General features: G+C 40.8%; 1 long non-coding RNA gene across 2 annotated transcripts in view; it reads left to right on the forward strand.

Moving 5' to 3' along the window:
* Positions 1 to 21,546, forward strand: part of LOC127016022 (uncharacterized) — a 37,245-nt gene that overhangs the window by 1,031 nt on the left and 14,668 nt on the right. Inside the window, exon 3 of one of the 2 annotated variants that reach the window (XR_007766420.1) lies at positions 416 to 685. The exons of the other annotated variant lie outside the window; for it this stretch is intronic. This is a non-coding gene — a long non-coding RNA (uncharacterized LOC127016022). Of the gene's footprint in view, positions 1 to 415; positions 686 to 21,546 lie in introns of those variants that run through there. 2 annotated transcript variants of the gene reach the window in all.

Below are 21,546 nucleotides of genomic sequence, written 5' to 3' on the forward strand. Positions count from 1 at the left end.
TTACAGCAAAGTAACTAAAAAAATTAGTTTGCTTTATCTTTTCATATTGTATCCCTATCTTAAATATGTCAAACTCTTCACTGTTCTCTTCCTAAAGGTTACACAGTCCTAGTTTTAGCGGTAGTATAGGAGATGGTGTTTTTGGACAAAGTAAATTTAAATTTTAGTCTATTAGGGAATTTTAAGCTTATATTAGCAGGCTAATGTTTAAAAGATCTCTAGCAAAGCTTGGAGTTCTAAATCATTGAGCTGTTATATTTATTAGGGCTATTATACAATAGCTTCAGTTCCAAGTATTTCACAAATGTTTTTTGAGATTAAAGCATGTCTGTGTGTTCTTGCTGAATAGAAGAAACTGACTGTGCTAATTCAACACATACTGTTTGAAAACCATTTTTTTTTTTTTTTTGCATAGGCTAGAATATCAATTTGGTATCTGGAGGCTGCTGCATCTTTGATGGGGGTTTGTTAAACACACCTGTAATGCAGATATTAAAACATACCCTTCAGTTGTGTAAACAGTCTGACCTGAGGGGAAGGAGGGAAATGTAATAATAAGAACATGTTTAGAAGTGTCAAAATTAGTGCTGAGTGCTTAACTTCTGGTAGTGATATTGCTGATACAATCTGTAGATGTGCTTAGTGCTCTTATTAGTGTCAATGGAATAAAGATACTGTGGAGTGGCACAATTATAAAACTTTCTCTTCCTCATCTGATTAGGATAACAAGTCTACTTTTACTTTGTCATCCTAGCTGATCTTTACATGTGAAAGTGTTGAAGTAAGAGGTTAATGCTTTCTTCTGTCTGCAAAGTAGAAATACCAAATTTTTTGATAGACTGTAGCTATGAACTCTGTAACTGGAGAAGAACACAAGTGATTTGGAGGCAAAACGCAAGACCATAATTAGAACACTGATTCTAACCCCCCCCCCCCCCTTTCTGCACCCAGTTACCTTTTGTCCCAGTCGATATGACTGATACTAGAAAGTTTCAATGGGGATTTTCAGGTTTCTGTTAATATTTATGACCTAGCAGCATACTGGCTTCTCTGTCATTGTTGTTTGAAATCTCAGATGGTTTCTGGTGTACCAAGGCTATTTTAAGACTGAGATGCTTTGGTTCACGTGCAAATAGAAGCTGTCAACTGTTCAGCAAAACCAGGATACTTTCAGCTCTGCAGCTGAAGGCTGCCATATAATTTCAGCATGTTCTTGTCTGTCTGAAAACGTTCACAGCTGGCTAGTTGAATGACATAGAGGGACTTTCCTCTTTCATTATGCAGATGGTGCTAACTAGTGACTTAGCAGTGGGGGAGAATAAGAATGATGAGATGCAAGGAGGAGCAAAATGTTAATTGAAGCCCCCAAAATGCCAGGTTTGGAGGCTTCTGTAAGTTCCAATTCAAAATTGGAAAGGAAGGACTCCTGTTTCCTTTTCTGAAGTGGAATTCTCTTTTAGGTATCAAATTGGGAGTATGGCAGTGAAGTGGCCCCTTGCTCCATCCCCATAGTGTTTAAATATTTGATTTGACACAGTTTTAGAGGTCGTTTTCCTTGTTTGGAGATTGTTCTCTGTTCCTCCTGAAAGCCAAGCTTTTTTGTACTGGCTCAAAGAGGATGCCTAAAATTGTTAGTTGCCTTTGAAAGTCCTTCTTTTTTTGCAAGTAGTACCAATAGAAGTTACATTCCCACTGAGTATTTTCTGTCATTTTGCAAGTGTGTTTTTAAATGAAGCATCCGCTAGAAAGAAATGGTAGTTAATGGCTTAGTTTCTTGGCCAGGACAAAGGTTTGTTTCCTTTTGTTATTAGTTCTGTGTCATCACAGAAAGTAGACTAACTTTATTCTGAGTTTGTCTTTTTTTTTTTTCCTAGACATATTGGGCTGAATAGCTCAACATAACAAATTATTCTATGTGCTTTAGTTTCAAGTTTTTCATATAGAATCCAAGTTCTAGCATCAGGATTCAATTAAATGATAGTTTGATTTGACTGAAAAATTAATGGTCCAGAACAGAAACCTCGTAGTATTTTTTGAAGTTCTTATTTTCAGTACTCCTGTTTTAAATAAAAATCTGGACTCAGCCCAGTAACATAAAGCTACATGTTTTCTCATCAGCTAAACATACATAATGATTAAATTTAAAAGTGATTGTTTGCTTATTGCTCCTTTTGGCTGCATAGGTATCTTTCTGCATTCATAAAACTAATTCCCTGGCTAGAAGTGGCACTATACTGACTTGCTGTGAAAAGTTTCTTGCTACTGTCTGTTGCCCTTTTCAGGAAATAATCATTTGCCAAGTACAAATCATATTCTATAATTATATGTCATCTTCAATGACAGCTTGAACATTCAACTCCTGTTTACGCTTGAATCGGACATATTGATTTTTTCATTTTAATGATAAACAGATTGGCAAGTAATATGTTTGATGATACATCTGCTTAAAATGTGTTAAGATTGCTGAATGAAAAAAAAGTTTGCAATGTAGGCTAGTGGAGGCATTCAGGCCGAACGTAAAATAAGGATGCATGCTACTCTAGGTAATTCACACTAAAAGAGAGTGTAGTTCCTTTAATCTGGTATCCTTGCAGGCATATTTATAATTTGCTTTTCTGGTTTGCTTTCAGTCTGTCTTTTGGCCAGAAGAGATTTTGCAGCCAAGAATACTGGGAGTATTTAAAAAAAAAAAAAAAAAAAAAAAATTTACTGTGGCTTTACTTGAAAAATGTTTTTGGTTTTGAATTTTGATTCGTTCTCATAGTCAGAATCTACTGCAAGTTAAAATGGAAATTGGCCAAACTGCACAGTTTAACCTCTTGTTACCTGTGCATTCACTCCTAAATGGTTTTATTTTTCGTGTTGTTCTATAGAGCTGTATATATGCACCTTAACATGTTAGGGGAATGTGTACTGTACTGACTGTATTAAAAATCTCTTCTACTAAACTGTTGCTTTTGGATAAAGATGAAGGCTTCCAGGAATACTCCAATTTTGCTGATGCTAATGATGTTTACTTAACCCTTTAAGATTTCTTTAGAGCATAAACAGATACCTTAAAAGAAATTTGAGTTCTTAAAATTTTCTTGTGGACTTGCATGGGAAACTGAGCACTTGGCTTTATTATATGCTATCTAAATGTTACATTGTTGTGGTTTAACCCCAGCTGGCAACTAAGCACCACACAGCCGCTTGCTCACTCCCCCCCGGTGGGATGGAGGAGTGAATCAAAAGGGTAAAACTGAGAAAACTCGTGGGTTGAGATAAAGACAGTTTAATAAGTAAAGTAAAAGCCACGCATGCAAGCAAAGCGAAACAAGGAATTCATTCACTGCTTCCCATCGGCAGGCAGGTGTTCAGCCATCTCCAGGAAAGCAGGGCTCCATCATGCGTAATGGTTACTTGGGAAAACAAATGTCGTAACTCTGAACACCCCCCCTTTCCTCCTTCTTCTCCCAGCTTTATATGCTGAGCATGACATCATATGGTATGGAATATCCCTTTGGTCAGTTGGGGTTGGCTGTCCTGGCTGTGTCTCCTCCTAACTTTTTGTGCACCCCCAGCCTGCTTGCTGGTGGGGTGGTGTGAGAAGCTGAAAAGGCCTTGACTCTGTGTAAGCACTGCTCAGCAATAAGGAAAACATGCCTGAATTATCAACACTGTTTCCAGCACAAATCCAAACCATAGCCCCATCCTAGCTACTATGAAGAAAATTAACTCTATCCCAGCCAAAACCAGCTCATATGTAAAATCCAGTTATCCAATTTTAGTTTGAGTAGGCACTGTGATGTAAATACTTGTTTCTAAGTTGTAGTGTTCTTATCAGGTGGCAGGTACAAAATAAAAATATATAGGAATATATATACACATATGCACACAGTGTGTATACAGTCAAAGGCAAATGATTTGTTAGTGTTCTGAACACTTTGGATAGAGCAGTTTTAACCAGAAAATGACTGGCATCCTTTGACAAAAAAAAACCCAAAGAAAACCCAACCAAACCATGGTGGAATCGGTTGTGGATATAGCAGCATCTCAAGCAGAAAAATACTGAAAGAATGTGTAAGTATTTACAATAAAGACCTTATGCTTTCTGCTTTGTAGTTACAAAACATGGAATTGAACACTTCGGATAATCTTGAGATTTGTACTTCTGTGCTTCATGTCACAGAACGTCTTGAGGTCCCTCTGGATCAGTGAGGCTGTTACATGTGCTCTGTCCTGAAGTATCTTTGTCCATGGTGATTTTTAAGGCTATTTCTTCCTTCAGACTTCCATAATTTGACACCTGCAGACAAGCGGTTCATAGCCCCATACCACAGAATACTTTAATTTTTTTTTTAATAAAACATGAACAGTTTCAGAGCAACGACAGTCATTTTGCTGCTCAAAGTGGGGTGAACCCTGAATACCTGGTCACCATGCTCCATCCTGTCCCATTTCCTGACAGAGTCTGTCTTTAGCAGGCCTTTCATAGGCTGACCTTGGGGGTGTGTGTGTGTGTTCAAGTTTGGTCTTCAACATGAAGATGATGCAATGATTCCTCTGAGAGGTCCAAGGGACCAGATTTCCCTGGTTGGTTTGTTGCTGGTGTTTATTCTCTTTGGACCCCATGCTCTTTTCTTTGCATCTTACTAATCCTTTTCTCTTTCTGTTCTTCCTCCATGTTCTCTTTGATCTCGTTCCCTTGTATTTTCAGGATGCTACTTTTATAAGTACAGTTGTATTTGATCACACAAAGGATACATCCATGGTCAGGTTCTGTGGTCTTTGAGCATGACCTGTCATGACTCTACCTGTATTACTGAAAATTCACAGAATTTAAGACTCCATAGATTTAGTATGCTCCTGTGTTTTATTCAGCTGCTACTGTGCAGAGCCTGGGAAGTGTAGTATCCATGCTTGTCTTAAAAATTTGTAGATTGAGTATTGATTAGTTGAGGTCAGTTAATAGGGAAGGTGTAGAGGATGCTTCAAGAAATGTAGAGACCTTACAGATGGTTTGCTTTTGTAACAGAAAGGCATTTTTCCATTCAAGAGAACCTTACACCTTTTAAAAAAAAAAAAATTCACCTGTTGAAGAGAAATATAAAGAAGCAAGGAGCTGCTAGTTATGCTTGATTATATCTTTCCCCTAGCCAAAGATCAGTACAGCAGCACATCCAGGACACAAACCCTTGTTCTGTGGGTGAAACTCCCATAGGAATCCTGTGGAGAAAAGCTGTATAAAAACAGTCAGCTCTCCAGATGACTGTGCCACGGAGTTAATTGCTAATGTTTGCTTGTGTTCTTGACTTTCTGGTCAGAAGTTGGCAGGTCTGATTCAGGAAGGATTTTACCAAGAAGCTCTTGTTTTGTGTGTGTGCCAGTGGGACTTCTTGTCATAGCTGATGCAGGGGAAAGCTTTACATGCAGGCTACTTGAAAAATGATCCCTCCCCTCATCTTCTCTTTCTGGACTCCCTTGTCCCTATTTCTTCTAAAATAGTGCTCTAAAACATAACTCTGTACTGCTCTTAAACATTAGGGTCAAAATTTTTCTCTCTAACCCTCCCAGCAGGCTGCTGTTAAGTACTTTATACTGCTGCCCATGTGGTATGTGCATGGAGTCCCGTGGGTGCCTGCGCTCCACAGAAGGGCTGGGTGGGAGTGAGAAATTCATCCTTAGGAGTCCACACCTCAGGCTGCTTCACCAATATACAGACACAGCATGTACAGAAAGCTAGAAAATAATGTATGTTTTCAGAGTATATTATCGAGAAGACTCTAGTAGGCTAACTATATTTGCTCTGTGTAAATATGAGAAATACTTGTCATTCTCTTTGCAAAATTTGTTGTATTGTATAGACTGTATAATGATGTACCTATATAGATCGCGCTGCTGAGATCATGGCTCTTGCTATATGTGCATCACTTAGTTTGTTAGGACCTGCATCTCAGCTGGGGTCTCTGCACGCTATTGGAGTATTTCTACTCGTGCTCCCTATATTATAAATGTGTCCTATTGAGGTTTGCATGTATTCTATAGTGCTGTACTTTTTTTATTAGCCCAAAAGACACTCATGAAATCTTTTCATTATCAGCTTTCAGTTGACATATCATGGATGCAAACTCACTGTTGCTTCCAAAATACAGTAGTGGTATGTTGTCTCTCCCAATGAAATGTACCTTTCCTGTCAGTCAGGCAGCTGAGTTGGGGTGGGGAGTACAAAATAGACAAGTTCAGGCACCTAAGCCTTTCTTCATGCTTGACCATATACAGTACACAATTACAACAGATCCTTTAGGCACACAGGTCTGTTACAATACACTTGTACAGCAGTGGTATAGGCTTTTTCAGGTAAAACATGAATTTAAGTGTATAAAATAACAGAGATGGTATCTCAAATTTGTTGTTAGTAAAATATGTCAGGTTATCTTAATTTTCTCATTAGTGAGATACCTGATAAGTTACTGGAGATCTAGCTGCTGTGGCATTATTTATGTTAACTGATACAGCATAATAGTGTGATGATGAAAGAGACCTGGGAGAGGAAGAGGGAAAGCAGAGCTTAGACAGCTATCTACTGAAATGAATGGAATCTTGACTGCCCACTAGGTTTTAAGTTGTTCTCAAGTGTGGAAGAGGCATTTTGATTATATTACTAAAAATTAAACCAACCAAACAAACAAAAAACCCCCACCAAAACCTGAGGGTGGGTTTTCTTTTGGCTTGACTTTAGGCAGTTCAGCAGCTGTTTTGACTTGGATTTGCATCTCATCCTAAATGATAAAGTTTAGAATTACCATTTAAAATAGGGATTTTTTTTTTTTTCTTTCTGTGACAGCATTCCAATTTCTGGAAAAGGCTAGGAGTTCCTTGGTGGGTAGGTGCCTGGCTATTGATACGTAGCTCAACAAGATAGAGATCTAAGTGCCAAATGTGAATAGTAAAGAGTCCGTACATTTTATTAAAATACCTTTGCCAGCTACAAATAAAAGGGTAGGAGAGGAGCCACCTGGCAATATCCCAAGTACATCCCACGGCATGGAAGCCTCCTGGCAGAGACGGAGGGAGGAAGACTCATGTCATACGTGATTGTTGGTGAGGGGAGGGTTGAAGTATGTGTGCATTGGCTGGGGGGGGCACTGCTACTGCCTAGAGCACAGCCCCAGAAACAATGGAAAAAGATAATTTGGCTTATGACTTGTTTGGCACATAGCAATGATCAGGAATCTTCTTGGCAGACCTCTGCTCCTCTTTAGCAGAACCCACAAACATAATAGAAATGGGCTGTTGCTGGGAAAGGAAAGATGTATGTTTGTAAAGGGCACTTGAAACTAGCAAAAGTTAAACAGCACCAAATAGTTGAGCTGAGCCCACCCTCCTCCTCCTGGTCTCCTGCTGATTTTAATATGATTTGGTTGTTACTTGAGTTGTTCCTATAGTCAGATTACATGTGGGTATTTATAATTGTTATCCCTGCTATTTCTTTTTTTTGTGGATTTTTTTTTTTGGTCACACTTGCGTGCATTTTGTCTCTCCAGTTAGGTTGTAAACTCTGAAGAGGGGGGCAACGATTAGCTGTCTCTTGACTGTGCCATGGGGCTCATCTCTGGAAGGTAGCTTGTCACTGTGCTTAAAACATACATGAAGAGACCAGGAATGAGGATGGCTGGTTTCAGGCACCCGTGTTGTCCTCAACTGCAGCTGCCTCTTCCTCCTAGATGTTCAGAGCCAGCGGCAGCCCTAATCCTAATCTAGCTGGCAGTCTCCTAGGATGCCATACTGTGGAGCGGGCAAACACTTCCACCGTTGTTTGTTTTAATTCGTGGCCGAGCACAGTGAAAGCAGAGCTGTACCTGCTGCTGTAATGCTGGATTGGAGTGCCACTGGACATTGGTGCATTTGAAATACGAATCCAAACGTAGCTGCTTGTATCCTTTTCTGCTTAAAGATGCCTGCCCGTGAGTCTGTTTGCTCCCACTGCCTAATTCAGCAGCTGTGAGCTGCAGGCAGTAGCACATGTGCACTTGGCTAAAATAACCAGCCAGCCTGTCCCTTTGCTCTTGCCAGAGTCTCATGTTGTTGAAGAGAGTTTTTAGGATCGGATCCGGCTTCTCAATTTACCTTATTCCTTTGCCCAAGACCAGCAGGCAGGCCTCATCAGGGTGGCCTGCCCTCTTATTCTTTTCCATATCAGGTTTAAAAAAAAAATAGTAATTTTGGGAATTTAGTACAGTATCTAAGTGGTTCTTATTTTAACCTTAAAATAATAGTGTAGATCAGGAAAATCTCTTTTGGGAACAGGCTTTAGTTTTGTGTTGTTTTTTTTTTTTTTCTGAAAGTACCCATTTTTATTTTTATTCTTTTACGCATGTTAAAATACCGTTTGAGTTTTTGCATGATCATCACTTTACTGTACAAAGCAAGGGCTTTTGTTCTTCAGTTGCCAAGTGCAGACTTACAGGGCAGGTAGCTAGAAATGCAGCTTGCTCGCTATTCTCTTGAAACTGATCCCATGTATGTGAATGGTACAAATATGAATTTTGTAACTGCAGATAGCACCTTTTAGAGGGAGAGCCTGGACCCTATGCCCAGATGAAAATGCAATCTCCCATCTCTGTGGGCACAACTTGTAGGTATATTCCAGGCTGAGCATTCTCGTGCCCAAGATTCATCCTGAATCAAATTTTTATGGTTGAATTATAAGCCCCTGAAAAACTGCTTTTATAATGGAAATGTTGAAAGACCCTCAAGTTTAGGACCAGGCACAGCTATCATTTTACAGGCATTAGGCATCTGAAATAACTTTGTTTAAAGATTACACTAGGATTTGTCCCCTGTTTTCTAGAAAATACTTAACTTTGAGCTGTATTTTATGCACACAAAAAGACTTCATAAGATAAGGAGCTCAGAGATTTACATTCCAATATTCAACAACACTTTTACTAAGTGCTTTTTTCACTCTCATAATAGAGTTGTCATAAACTATGTATTTTAAACCATCTCAAACTAAATTTGTGAAAAAAATTCTATGTGGAATCTCCATTCTACATATTTGAAGTGGAAAGTATCCCATAGAGTTAGGTCAGCTTTTTAAAAACCACTTCTATTAAGAGTCTCGTAGCTTACTTTGTAGTTTAAGGTAATTGATTGAATAACAAGCATTTTCATCTATGAATGCTTCATGTGTGAGGAAGATTCCCTGGGGCTGCATCTTGCACGCTGGGAGGAAACAAATGAAGAGTCATCCTTTCACCAAACAGGAAAAACACTTGCAATATGTTTGGGTGCAGTGGAAGAAATTCTCCTGACAAGCTGGAATGAAGGCAAGGCCCGTAAGGAGGTTGTATTCCAGTGAAAGGATGTGTGTCCAATTCCTGCATCAGCCAGCTGTTGATGTGCACTCCCTTGACATAAGGAACAGCAATGCATCACTGTCAGAATGTCATGCTGGCTTTTAGAGGTCAGTTTTATGTTGCTTGGATGTCTTGTAGTGACCAAAGTTCTCTCATGTAGAGCAGTAAAAAAAAAAATAATTTTTTTTTCCAAGTTTGACTTCAACAGCGCTAGGCCTGCTATTCCTGAGTGATAATCTGGTTCCTCAGTAATGTGGACAAAGTCTTTTGCAGAAAGGATATTGAAATGCTCTCCTTTGATTGCTGTAAATGATGGAGAATGGAGAACATGTCATCTGCTACAGGCCTCTGAGCATGAGTTCAATAATGTGATTGAATCACTTGAATAATATCTCATTGGACTGCATCCTCAAGGAGCATGACAAAGATTGTACACCAAGTGCAGGCCCAAACGTTGCTGGCTGTGCTGGGATGTTTGGAATTTATTTTCAAACAGATGTTTTTACTACAGACTTAATTAACAAGTGCCATTGCATGCACCTTACTTTGCTGTGCAAAGTTTAGTTCAACGTGTGTGTGTGTGGTGGGGGGCTTGGCAAGGGGAGAGGTAACATGGGTGATCCTGCAAGGGTCTCAATGCATGTCTGTATTTCACCTTATTTTCACTTTTTTTAGTTGCTGCTTTGGAATTAACTGCTAATAGTTGAGATGATATATGTGGTTTTAAAAAACCCAAATTTATAATTCATTGTTAAGACTACTGCAGAGTTAAATATTGGTTGCAGAGATTTCCTGTGATCTGGAAAGGCTGCTGTTACAGCAAGGAATATCCAAGGGAAAGGTCTCATTAGTTGAATATTTAAGTGAAGTGTGAGCTGAACCACACATGAATTTAGCAGTGTAAAGTATTGTAGTGATAACATAATCCACTGAAGAGACGGGCATTGCCATCATTCTTGTTGGTGATTAATCACTTACCAAATTAGGGAGCAATTGTAAGGAGAGTTGGTTATATCACCGCTTCTACCAGCACAGCAGATATGCAGTGGCTGAAGGAGTTATCTACCTGTCTGTGGGAGGTAAGCATATGAGTAGAAGGAAGGGAGGAAATTGGTGACTCTTAATAGGTTGTGTAACTGCTTCTTTACATAGACTATAAACAAAACAGCATCTAACAACTCCCTCACTAGTTTTTTCTCCCTTTTTATTGATAAAAATATTACAGATCTTGTAAGACTTACAGTATCAAGTTGTTCATTCAGAAAATCCCCTTATTTAAAGGCTAGATGTTGCATATTTTATTTTTTTTTTACATGCACATTTTAGAAGTTTGTATCTGCTCAGTTCTTGTAAATAGGTAAACTTTCCAACTATCCAATAAATCATGACCACCTTGCTCTAAAATCCTTTGCTTGGGCCAGGGGAGACAATGTTGTCCACTTTCTTAAAGTTCTTCCCTTCTTCTGTCCCTTTTTGTCAAACATCACTGTATTGGGTTGCGTGGCAAGGTTTTGGTAGCGGGGGTGCTATAGGGGTTGCTTCTGTAAGAAGCTGCTAGAACCTTCCCCTATGTCCAATAAAGTTAATGCCAGCGGGTTCCAAGATGGACCCGCCGCTGGCCAAGGCCAAGCCAATCAGCAACAGTGGTAGCGCCTCTGTGATAACACATTTAAGAAAGGGAAAAGAAGTCACAGGGGAGTTGCAGTTGCAGCCAGAGAGAGGAGTGAGAATATGTGAGAGGACCAGCTCTGCAGACACCAAGGTCAGTGAAGAAGGAGGGGGAGGAGGTGCTCCAGGCGCTGGAGCAGAGATTCCCCTGCAGCCCATGGTGAAGACCATGGCAAGGCAGGCTGTCCCCCTGCAGCCCATGGAGGTCCATGGTGGAGCAGATATCCACCTGCAGCCCGTGGAGGACCCCATGCCAGAGCAGGTGGGTGCCCGAAGGACGCGGTGACCCTGTGGGAAGCCCACGCTGGAGCAGGCTCCTGGCAGGACCTGTACCCATGGAGAGAGGAGCCCACGCTGGAGCAGGTTTGCTGGCAGGACTTGTGACCCCATGGGGGACCCACGCTGGAGCAGTCTGTTCCTGAAGGACTGCACCCTGTGGAAATGACCCACGCTGGAGCAGTTCGTGAAGAACTGCAGCCTGTGGGAAGGACTCACGTTGGAGAAGTTCATGGAGGACTGTCTCCCGGGGGAAGGACCCCACGCTGGAGCAGGGGAAGAGTGTGAGGAGTCCTCCCCCTGAGGAGGAAGGAGCAGCAGAGACAACGTGTGATGAACTGACCCAAACCCCCATTCCCCGTCTCCCTGCACCGCTTGGGGGGAGGAGGTAGAAAATTTGGGAGTAAAGTTAAGCCCAGGAAGAAGGGAGGGGTGGGGGGAAGGTGTTTTTAAGATTTGGTTTTATTTCTCATTACTCTATTCTGATTTGACTAGTATTAAATTATTTTTTTTCCCCAAGTCAAGTCTGTTTTGCCCGTGACGGTAATTGCTGAGTGATCTCCCTGTCCTTATCTCGGCCCACGAGCCTTTTGTTATATTTTCTCTCCCCTGTCCATTTGAGGAAGGGAGTGATAGAGCGGCTTTGGTGGGCACCTGGTGTCCAGCTGGGGTCAACCCACCACAATCACTGAGATCTCCATGCTGTCATCCTGATCAGAAAAATCCCGTTTGTGAAGATTTCGGGTAAAATCTTGGTCCTTCTGAACATGATGTCAAAGTTCTCCTGGCAAAGCCACAATTTCAGCCCATTCCTACAGAAAGTGGTTTAAACTAATAACATGGGTCACCTTCTTGTGTTCTTGCATGGCACAGCATACTTGTAGATTAATTTGAGATAGGAGTGAGTTATTGTCGTTCATGACCAGCTTGTGGTCTCGCCATGGCTGTGGGTTTGGATGGCTGCAGCTTCAATATGTACCTGTGCTGAGCCAAGTAGCATGGTCTGCTTGAGCAAGAACAGAGCTGAGTGTGGGAGCAGCTTCTTCATGTCGATGAGGCACCGCACCAAATCAGTGTGGGCCCAGCACCGTGCTGAGGTAGTGTTGTGGTGCTGGCGACCCCAGCGTCATGCTGTGCGCGGAGCTTTGCTGCTCTCTCAGAACTAGCTCAAATGTCCACTGAGCACAGTGTTGCGTTGCCTCATGTAGGCAGGTCCTGAATGCCTTGGGACCTGCCAAGTTTCTTGTAGGCTGGGAGGTAGGAGTAGCTTTATTATTGCATTTTTGCAGATAATGGGGATGACAGCCTATTTTGCTCAAGGCTGTGCTGGAAGTTTCTGTGGCAGAGCTAGGAGACCAAGGTGTTCAAACCCTTGGAGTTCCTTATCCATGATGACTTTACCAGTTTAATAAGCTTCAGATGCGGATGCTTTGTGTTGACTATTTTGCTGGTGAATTGTTTCACACCTGCTTTCCCCTGCATTTTTTTGGGGGTGGAGTTATCTGAGGAAAACTGCAGATTGGGTGAAGTTGAAACCTGAATAGCAAGTGTCAACTAAAAATGATGGCGAAGTCTTGTAAAGGTGACAGAAGTGAGATCAAGATTGCAGTTAGATACTGTCCTGGTTTTGGCTGGGACAGAGTTAAACCACGACAGATACGTGAGTGCCTTTTGAAGAATGCACATGTGGATGGTCACTTCAGACAAATATCTGTTCAGAGAGGCATATAGATTCAAGTATAGGAAGCATGGAGCACATCTTGAATAGTGGAGGTATGTGCTTAATTTATCGACTTTATGAAGTCATGTTAATTAGTAAAAATGGAAGCAGGGAGGTGGTGGTAATGTTATGTCTAACTTACTTTCCTTAAAACCCAGAATGTGAATCATATTTATAAGGGGATCCAAAAAAAGACTTGGGTTGAATTGTGCAGATGTTTCAGTTCATGGTCTGTTATTTATCTACTGTAGGCTCGAGTAACAGGGATACTACAGACCAGCTGTCCTGGAGGTGCTCGGGAGACTGCTTTATTCTAACTGCGAATTGTTTCATTTCCTGAATGATACAAACTGATGATTTCTTGTCACTTATTTAGGCATGTCTAAATAAGTGCAGGAAATCATTCTGCAAACCATAATGTTATGATACATTTTCTATCAACAGCTGAAAACATTTCTGAATAGGCACAAGTCTCCGAAGTCCTCGAGGTTTTGAGGAATGCCAGAATTGACACTAATCAAATTTACTACTGCAGATTTTTCAAGATACTGTATGTGGTTGAGCAAAATAATTTGAAATGAAGAGGAGTTAGAGGGAAAGATTTGCAAAAACCAAATTGAAGTAAGGCCATGCATGCTTTTCCTGGTAGGAACAGGAATTTTGCAGTGAACATTTGTATAATTGATGCTAAAAATGCTACTACTGGATTTTGTTTTATAATGATGGATGAGTAGCTGAGAAAGTCAGTCCAACTCAAATATGAATTTGTATCTCCAATGTTAACATGAACTAAAATCTGAATCTAATTCCTGAAGAAAATAATCAATGTATTCATTCTGCATCTTTGTTTAAGAATAGGTTGAAACTATATTTTCAGTTTATTGAATGTAGAGGAATTCTATTAAAAATTAACAAAGCTCCAGTAAGGATAGGGTGCATACGTGGATACTATTTGCCAGTTTAGTAGCAGATTGATAAGTATTAGTCTGGTGGAAACATATAGATGAGGATATTCTAGCTCTTTTTTTTCTTCAATGCACTGAAACTGTCATTCATTATTGTATAGTTTGTTGTGAGTCAATTTTAATCAAAATAGCTGTTGATATGGGAACTATAACAATCACTTTTGGGACTGGGAGCAGTTCTCTGTAGAGTGCTAACAAAAAAAACCCCAAACTTGAGTTGCATTGGAGGGGAATATTAAATATAACACATTTTCAGCCTGCGTAATACTTGAATGTCTCTTCTTGGCTTGAAGAATTTTATCCACCATTTCAAGTGTCCTGTGAGAGTATGGTTATTGCTATAGTATGTTTTGTTTTGAAGACATAATAACCAATGTTTGCAAAAACATGTGCCTTAAAATTTATTCCTAAATCCAGAGATAGGAAAGAACAGAATTTTAAAAACACGGAGTGCCGATAGTTCCCTTAACATCAACTCTAACAAGCATCTTCTTGCATGCAATCTAGCAGTTATCAATTCCAAGCCTAGAAGGGTTCGCGGAGTCTGGTAAATGCCTGAAATAAAGCCAGCAAATCTCTGTGCAGCAGCAGGGATGCAGGAGCAATCTTAAAACCTCCTGCACCTGCCATATGTGTCCAGTCACTGCAGATCTGAGTACGAAAAGCTCACTGGATACCTGTGGGAGGGCTAGGCACACTTGTGCTCCTGCTGCACATTATTATATCTTTGTCAACATATCATATCTGTTGCTAGATTTACATGGCGTTACTGACAAAACATACTCTGTTTGTGCTGCCTGTCAAAGGCCTCATATTTATTTTTTTTTCCTGGATGGAGCCTTTTTCAAGACTGCAAAAAAGATGGGCAGACAGGCCTCCAGCTTAGCTACCTGGTAGTGTGAAGTAGCTGTAATGTTGGCTTAACCCATGACTGGAAGACTCCTCTGTTGACAGAAGGTCACCGGGATGGCGCTTCTACTGCCTGAAAAGGCTTCTGCTTTCCTGTTCAGTGTAAGCGCCCTTTCCTGAGCAAAAGTGAGTAGGCTGTAACGTTTCAACGTGCTAGGAACTCCTGGCTGCCAGAACAGCTCTCTGAATCCATATGAAGCTAGGTGTGAACTATTGTGCCTGGGACCAGCTCAGGGATAAAGGAGAGCAAATACTAATATGACATAAAACTCCTGCTGCTACAACGTTTCTCCTGTGAGGAGGCACAGTAAAAATACAACTTAGACTTAGGGCCAAGCTCTCTACAGCACAGATCTTGCCATATAATTTGAGATGTGGTGGGGATGAGTGGGAATAACATATAAAACAGAGTGACAGAGTAAGGTGTGTGGGGGTTTACATCAACTACCTTGTATACCTAGTTCAGACACATACGGTATTGGTTGCTTTCTATTGTTTTGTATTTTGTTCTTTGCTTCCTGATTGTAGATAGTCTCTCACACGTATCTGATCCAAAGGAATAAAGCTTTAAAAAGAAATGTGTCAGTATAAGGCAGAGAAGCCATCAGATCCCCAGTGCAGAGATATGATACCAGTTGCTGAATGAAGAACAGTACAGGCACAACTTCTCTTGGAAACATCATCTGAGATTTGAACTTTCACTGACTTGAACGCTGATGTGGTTTCATGGTGCTGAGATTAGCATTGTGTATCAGTACCTGTAAAACTACTGTGTTGCTCTGAAGAGTATTTGTCCCTCACCACAAGGTTAGCAGCTTTAGACATGAGGCTGCCTTCGGCTGGTGCTTTGTACGCTAGCAGTCCTCTTTCTGACAAGCTGCTTCTCAGTGCTTCTAGAGACCAGTGTGCGTTTTGACAACAGTGTCTATAACACTGCTGTGTGAAGCTTTAAAAGATCAAGTTTACTGAATGTGGATTTTGTTGACCAAGTGTTGGCAAAAAGTAGCCATTTCACGGAAGATAAAACTTGGAAGTCTTGCGAGGGATGTGGACTGCAAGATGTAAAATTTTTCTGGACATCTTAAGCATGTTTGACCTGTCTTTTGATGATAATCCAAATATTCAGCATCGGTATTGCCAATCTTGAGTCAAAATTCCTCATGCCAGCTTTGTAGCAGCCAGCAGTGTTGGATGGGAGAATGTGGAGATGTGGTTGGCTAAATGAGCCAATGGGTTTTTGGTGATGGGAGGGAGGAAAAAGGATTAATACAAAGGACAAAAATCATCCTAGAAGGTGTTAGTTCATTTGTTCCGTCCCTCTTAGAAAATGAAGGATGTAGTCCAGCTTCCCCCTGTCATCAAAGGAAGTAATTCCAATAACTTCAAGCATTTCATATACAGATTTGGGACCTGGTTTAATTTCAAAGATAACAAAAATTCATGCCAGGTGTTCTGTGGGTTTTTACCAGAAGTCCTAAAGTAGACAGCCAAATGAACTTTTGGGAGACCAGTAGTTTATACCTGAGAGGGAATTTTGAGTGGCAAAAATCAGCAAGCTCAACTCTTGCAGAAGCTGTGGGCAGCACTGTAAGCTGCAAAGAGCTAAAATGAGCATTATTAACCTGACTAAAGTCAGAGCTTTGTAAATGCATGCAGACTGTCTGAGGATCTTGGACAGATGTTTCAGATGTTAAAACAGGATAGGCTTTGGCCATCCTGACAATCTGTCACTGTGCGTGTGTTCAATAGGCAAATAAGAGGGAATGCCGGCTTTTTTCATGTAAATCTCCAGGGATTTTCCTCTAGGGTTCAGAGCTCTGGCAAAAAGCTGTCTGCAGGAATAATTAAAAAGGAAAAAAAAACCCTACAAAATTTAAACAAAATATCCAGTGCATAAGCACAGTGTATGTGCATCTTTGAATTCAACTTATCAGTGCTTACAATCAGAAAAAAAAAAATCTATCCCTTAAAAAATCCCTTATAAAAATTAGGTATTTTGAGGCAGTCTAAAGGAGCACATGGTTTTGTACTGGGAATTGGTCTCTATCCAGTATGCTTTACATGTATTTGTTGAAGGATACAATGCACTTGTATTATTGCACCGATTTCATTCTTGGATGATTTCCCCTTTGGCATACTAGTGACAGTTTTTCATTGGTTATTCATTTATATTATTGATTAACACCTACTGGACCAATTTATTAGTCCCTCTGAATCCATTTTAAGTATCAGGATTTTCTAATGGAGAAATATCCCTTACAGAATACTAACATCACACTTGTAAAACATTCATTGGCTTAATTTATTGTACTGTGTATAACATAAACCAGAGCTCAACAAATAGATGTCCTTCTGCTGCAAGCCTCCAATTTTGCAAGCCTCCTGGCTTTTTTGATATGGAAATGTTACCTGGAGCACAAGTGAAACATATTCTTCTGCAAGACTCATGGGGCTTTTCCTGCCTGTCATGTAACTGTGTTAGTATTCCTTCAAGGAAAGAGCTTTTTCCCTGTTCGAGTCTGTCTGCAGAAATAAGCACACATGGTCTTGCTTGTTGCATTTGGGGAAAATGTGGAGATTGCCTCTGTTGTTTGTGTCTTAGGGAGTAAGGAGTGAACCAGGAAAAATGAGGCAGTTCTTTCTCTTTCTCCTGGAATGAGTTAAGCAGAGAATGGTGCAAATATGCGACACACTGAGAGATTTCCTCAGGAAAACTCTTTTGGGTCAAGGCATCATAGCTCTGGGACATAAATGTCCAAACTGTATCTTCAGAAACCGTATATGGGCTGATAAGTACTCTGGTTCAGGAGCATGTGTTCCCTATTGTTCTTCTTGGAAATCTTTTTGCATGTCACTAGGTACGTATATATTTTTAAAGTGAGTTGTCAAAAACCTCGTGTGCACATGCCAAAATTACTTGATTAAAGGCTCAAATCCTGAATGGTGGTGAAATTCTACAAGCCTACAAAGCTTAGAAGATATTGTTGTTCACCACATCTGTTAGTTCCCTTGGCCCGTATTTTCCAGTAGCTAGCCATCTAGTTTTCTGTATTAGCAGATAAAACTTGTTTTACTCATAATTTTCTACCTTTGCTACAGCTAGTGATTGACATGCTCTTGATGACTGACAAGTGTTTGCTCACAAGATTTTTGTATGATGCTTGGAGCAGGCCTGGTGTCCTGGTTTCGCCTGGGACAGAGTTAACTCTCTTCTTAGTAGCTGGTACGGTGCTGTGTTTTGGATTTAGTGTGAGAATAATGTTGATAACACTCTGATGTTTTAGTTGTTGCTAAGTAGTGCTTGTCTTAAGCCAAGGACTTTTCAGTTTCCCATGCCCTGCCAGCAAGTAGATGTGCAAGAAAGTGGGAGGGAGCCTAGCTGGGGCAGCTGACCTGAACTAGCCAAAGGGCTATTCCATACCATGGAACGTCATGCCCAGTATATAAACACGGGGGAGTTGGCTGGGAGGCGTGGATCGCTGCTCTGGCATCAGTCAGCGGGTAGTGAGCAACTGCATTGTGCGTCACTGGGTTTTTCCCCCCCCCCTTCCTTTTTTTGTTATATTCCTTTTCATTACTATTATTATTATATTTCATTATTATTATTGTTAGTATTATATTTTACTTTAGTTATTAAACTGTTCTTAATCTCAACCCATGAGTTTTACTTTTTTTCCTTTCCTCCTCCTCACCCCACTGGGAGGGGGAGGGGGAAGTGGCTGCGTGGTGCTGAGTTGCTGACTGGGGTTAAACCACGACACCTGGGTATATGCAGGAGAAAGCCAGGGGTCAAAAAAAATAAGGTATGAATAAGGCCGGTGTCCTGAACTTCAGCTGTTTCCCTCCAGAATGGAGTAATACCAGAAACTGTCTTTCTCTGCATTAAAACAAAGTACTGCTCTTGGACCTTTCTGACCTGAAGTGCCTAAAACAACAAAATAGTTAAATTTAACAAATTAAAAGAAATACTATAATTAGCGAAATACAATTAAAACAGAAAAAATAATTGTGGAATTTTTATACTATAATCCTCCAGTAGTTCCTAGATCTCCTGCCAGTAGACCATGTCGGAATGGGACTTGTACTTTACCAGGGGAACATAACTGGAGAGAGTTCACAGTAAGGCTATGACTTAAGACGCAAACAGATGTTGGCCAGTGATGTGGCTGCAGCAGATGAATAGGTGATGAATCAGGAGAGCTTTGCATAGTACAAAGGATAAACGTTGTCAGTGCAAGTTGTCCTGTTTCTTTTCTTTAAAGACACCTCATTTGGGATGTGCTCTTTCTACTGAATGAAATGTAATGACTGTTTTCTGACTTGGTAACTACTTTGAAACTGGGTAAAGCATAGGCTGCAATTATGAATTAGAATTTATTGAAGCTGAGCATGCAGTTCATGGTGTTATATTGCTTTGAAGCCAGACATTTCATACTTAACACATTTCATGGGATCAAAAATCAGTATTTAAGTAACTGCAAGTGTGTCAGAAAAGTCACATGAACTTGAATTTAAAATTTATTCTCCAGTGTCCTATTTAGACAATGCTATGGAGTCGTGTAGTTCAAAGAGATTTGCAAAGCAGGAAACCTTTATGCTAGGATGTTCCCTAACCTTCATATTCAGCCTCTTCAGAAATAACATTTCTTGCTGCCTGTGGGGTCCAAAAGGAGCTTAGGGAAATCTGAGGCCCCAGACTAGGGAGGAAAAGGGCTGGATTAATAAATGTCCATAGGCTGTGGAAAGAATTTGATGCTGACTAGCACTTTCCTCATGGGCCCCCTTCTGCAGTGAGAAACTGCATTTCACGGGGTATTTGCAGAAAGCTCCAGCAGAGCAGCTCCACAGAGTTACATGGTCTGGAGCGTGCTATGAGAGCAACAAATGTTAAGCCTGGTATGGAGTAGAGGGGCTCCATGGAGATAGTGTCGTCTGCAACTTCTAGCAATCTGTGGATTACTTCTTTATAGAAAGATTGATGCATCCCAGTCATCTCTCCTGAGCATATACTTAGGTTATTTTCTTCCTCTTCTGCCTTCAGCATTGCCCATTCAGTTCCTGTCATGGGGGGTGTGTGTGCAGAAGAAATGCAGGACGGTTGTCTGGTGGACACATGTACTGTTTTCTTCATGGGTTTTAGTGGAAGGCCATAAGAAACTAAAAGGCATGGTTTCTCGTGACTGCAATGATTCATGCTCTCAGTAAGGGAGTACAAGCCCAGGCTCTTAGTAAGCAAATTAATTTTTATGTGCTAGTGACTATATAATTATTTGGATTTACTAATGCTTTAGAGCTTGTACAAGATAACCTTCTAGTTTCTTCTTGCTCACTTCTTTTCCCTCTGTTTGTTGAAAAGAGTGCTCAGAATGAATGTACAGTGTGCTGAATAAGTCTTCATTTGATTTAATTATTTGCTTTGTATATTCTAATGGATGTTGTGGGACCCCTAACAGACTTGACTTTACCCTGGGTAGATGGCAGATCGATTACAGGATGTCTATCTGTAAGTGCCATCGAGACTGGCTTAAGGCATGCCTTTATTGGGCATGACTTGCCCTTGTGCTGTCATTGAGCCATTTGTAGGTTCCTGTCTAGATTTCTGAAGTGACCCAGGTTGTAAAACATGCACACAGCATGCATTTAATGTTTTGACTCTTAAAACCAGGGTCCCTTCAAAGATCTGGTTTGCAGTCCAGCCTCACAAGCAGGTGCATTGACACAACGAAGGGGATGTTAACTTCCAGAGACCAGGTAGCTCTAACTGGACAGGGCTAAAGTTGGAAGAGAAAACTGCTTGAAGCCTGTTTACCTGTAAAAGAGCAACTTGGAGCTGCAAATTTAGTCTGTGATTCAACAATCCTTCCTGCCAGATCTCTGCTAATACTAATTAGGTCTGGATCAGCGTGTGCGCTCAGTTGTGCCGTGTTGAGCCAGGCGCAGCACATGCTGTGCTGTTGCTACCAGCCCAACGCCAGCTGCGGTAGCAGAGACGATACCTGATCCAGCATAAAGTTAAGAGTCGTGTAGACAGATGACACCTGATCTCGCCTAGTCTGCTGGGACAGCTACTCCTTGAACGTTTTTAACAAATCTGAAATGACAAAGCAAGTTTTCACTGGCTCTGCAGTCTGTGTCATGGCTTCAGTACTCCTAATGCAGCAGTAAGCATCTTAAAGCAATATTCTTCATCTCAAAAAACCATACCTATGCTATCTCAGTAAACATCTGCCTGTGCCATAGGGGGTTTAGTGAATATAGCTTGTAGATAGGAGATTAAAAGAAAAGCAAATCCTAGTCTGTTTGGACATTATTATTGCTTAGTTGACAGGCAGTTTTGTGCCAAATGCCTAGTCCTGTAAACGCTTAAGAGTGAGTACAGTTTCGTTGGCTTCAGTGAGCACTCTAGTTATCAGGCTAACACTTGTTAGCTGTTGGCATGATTTGGGTCCTAAGCCAAACAAAGTTTTCCATGGTAGGAAAGTAAACCCCATAGACACCAGTTAATTTAATTGGGATTCAGCTGGAGTCTAATTGTAAGTAATACCCTCTTAAGGGCTATCCACAAATTCCATAGAAAGATGGATTGAGATCTAAAGCAGTAAGAGAGCGTTTTTGATATATATTACTATTAGTACCCTGTTTTTGCATCTGTCATCTAAAGGGGAGT

The sequence above is a fragment of the Gymnogyps californianus genome, chromosome 4 (assembly GCF_018139145.2).
Source record: "Gymnogyps californianus isolate 813 chromosome 4, ASM1813914v2, whole genome shotgun sequence".
NCBI lineage: Eukaryota > Metazoa > Chordata > Aves > Accipitriformes > Cathartidae > Gymnogyps > Gymnogyps californianus.